The sequence below is a fragment of the Chrysochloris asiatica genome, unplaced genomic scaffold (assembly GCF_000296735.1).
Source record: "Chrysochloris asiatica unplaced genomic scaffold, ChrAsi1.0 scaffold00102, whole genome shotgun sequence".
Taxonomy (NCBI): Eukaryota; Metazoa; Chordata; class Mammalia; order Afrosoricida; family Chrysochloridae; genus Chrysochloris; species Chrysochloris asiatica.
The window spans coordinates 5931488-5934282 of record NW_006408620.1 but is presented as its reverse complement, the minus strand read 5'-3'; the positions used below and the strand labels follow the sequence as shown (position 1 = coordinate 5934282).

Below are 2795 nucleotides of genomic sequence, written 5' to 3'. Positions count from 1 at the left end.
ACCAACATTATAAATATGGAATTATAAATTTAAAACATTTTCTGGTTTAAAAAATAAATCTGGTGGTCAATGCATCTAACGATCTCTGCGCTCCTGGTGGTGTTCGCCTTTTATCCATTTTCCCAGGTCCACTGCGTCCACCTCTTCTTCCTCCCATCTGTTTTATTAAAGGGCCAGGGGGGCCCCCAGGACCACCTCGTCTTCCTCCATCAAAGCCACCTCAGTCCATGCCTCAGCCACCATGGAAACCACCTCTGTCTCCACCACGTCCCCCTCTGAACATTCCACCAGGACCGCCACGGTTCATGAGGCCACCTCTCCCGCCCCGCATGCTGCCAGGGCTACCTCTGCCTCAGTCACCACCCGGGGGCAGGAAGGGTGGCGGGAGGAAGCCTTCAGGTTTAGGGGCCTTAGACTGGTTGCATTCTGTTCTCCAGGCGAAGTTCTGGTTTCCACAGCCCGGATTAGGGCACTGCCAGTCCCCAGCTCGGTGTTGGATGTTTCCTCCTCCAGATGGGTTCCCTCGGGAACCACAGGGTCTCCTGGGGCCCCTGGACCTACTCAGAGTGGTGGTGGCATCCCTCTGCCTTTAAAGGGTGGCATTCCACCCCACATGCTGTTCATGGGAGGCTTCTTCCAAGCAAGAGAGACTTTAAGCTTGCTCCCTTGGAAATCTTTTCCATCAGACCACTCCATGGCAGCCTTAGCAGTTGGTGGGTCTTCATAGGACACAGTGGCATCCTCTTTGGGCTTCCCGGTTTTCTTGTCCAGGTAGATATGAATCATAGGCTGCCAGTTCTCTTGTTCATCTTAACAACCCCACACTGCTTAAAGAGATCCGTAAGGTCATCTAGGGTCACATTGTCATTTAATCCTTGCACATAAAACACACTGTTGTCAGAGTCTCCATCTGGATCTACAGGTGGGCCTAAATCAAGATCTGGTCCTTCATCCATGGGTCCACCAGGCTTATTGAAGCCACCTCACTCTCCAGCACCCATTCCACCACGTCTTCCTTCCCGCCCACCTCTGCTCATACCTCCACGATCAAATCCCCCTCTTCCCCTGCCCCGGTTATCAGGGCCACTCATGCTCTGGTTCTCTTCTGGTCCGGAAAATCCTCCAGACTCCTGCCCATAAACACCTATGCTACTGGGGTGGGCCTGTCGGAATGAACTCTGCTGCCCATAGCTGCTGCTCTGTTGACTATATTGACTTGGAGCCTGGCTGTAGGATCCAGTCTGAGCGGGGTAACTAGTGGGCGGATGCTGCCCACAGCTGCTCGGCTGCCCATAGGTGTTCTGCTGAGAGTAACTGCTCTGATCCTAACCAGTCGTCTGCGAAGAGGCATAGCTGGTTGGAGGATAGAATGGAGGTGCAGTGACTGGCTGCATGGGGTAGCTCCCAGGACCCTGGGGATAACAGTAGTTACTCTGTCCATACCCCATGCTGGGCTGGTTATCACCTCCTATGCTAGACTGAGGCTGACTAGTCTCAGCTGGTTTGCTACCATCCTGTGGTCTTGCAGGTGTGGTGGCTGCTGGCTGCTGCCCATATGTTGGATAGGCAGGTTGAGTGCCGTAGGCAGATGAGCTGCATAGGAGGCCTGGGTGGTGGTCCCTGTAGCAGTGGTGGCATCATCATAAGCACCCATGCCACAGCCGGAGCACTATAACCAATAGGAGGCTGTCTGTAAGAAGCTACATAGGCCGTCTGCCCATAGGCTGCAGTGGCCGGAGCCTGGGTGTAGCTGACATCAGTGGGTTGTCCATAGGCCCCCATAACTTTGCTGCCCATATGCCTGAGTGGTTTGTGCAGACCCTTGAGTGGTCTGGGCGGTATAAGCCCGTAGCCTTGCTGGGCTGCGACTTGGCTGTGGGGACTGTAGTCCATGGACGCCATTTTCTCTCCTTCCTCCTCATTCTCTCAATGTCTGCCTCCCTCTCGCTTTCCCTCTAGCAGGCTAATTTTTTTTTTTTTTTAATGTTTTATTGTGAATTGAGTGATAGTTTACATGGGAGAACATTAGCTTTACGTTTATTCTATCGTATATCGTTTAATTGCTGTGGTTACAATCCCCTCCATGCATCATCAACCAACCAAAGGGTATATACTACAAGCCTGCCCACCCCACCCCCCTCCCCACCCCCGGTCATCAGCACACAGCCCCTCTCTCTGTCTGAAGTCCCCAGCTAGCAGGCTAATTTTTTTTTTTTTGTATTTTCTTTCGTCATTTTTTTTTTTTATGTTTTATTGTAATTTATATGATAGTTTACATGAGAGAACCTCGGTTCCATATTCATTCCATCGTATATCATTACATTGCCATGGTTCCAATCCCCTCCATGCATCGTCTTCTGACCAAAGGGCTTATCCTAGAAGCCCTTGCTCTACACTACCCCCTCCTTCCTCCCCCCTCAGTCTTCGGCCCACAGTTCCTCTCCCTCTCTGGATCCAAAGTCCCCAGCCACTTCATCCCTCCTTGTCATCATCTCTGTCTCCATCTCAGGCATCCCCGGTTCTCTGGGTGGGGTCCCGTTCTCGGCTTTTATCCGTTGGTGGTCCCAGAGACCTCCGCTCCTAGACTGGAGAAATAATCGCGCTCTTCCTTCCTACAAAACATCTACCCTTGCATTTCCAACCCTCATAATCTGTCTTGATAACCATTATTCACTACAGTATCGCACATAACCCATCTGTATTTCATTTCATCAGCTCCACCTAGACAAATTGGATAGTACTCACTGGTGATTCTGCCTTCCTCCATGCCCCCTAGCTCTAGGTTCCCTCTTGAA

At 51.5% G+C, this 2795-nt stretch overlaps 1 pseudogene; it reads right to left on the bottom strand.

Annotated features, from left to right (window-relative positions):
• Nucleotides 1-232: 232 nt before the first annotated feature.
• Nucleotides 233-1902, bottom strand: LOC102825509 (annotated as a pseudogene).
• Nucleotides 1903-2795: the final 893 nt, after the last annotated feature.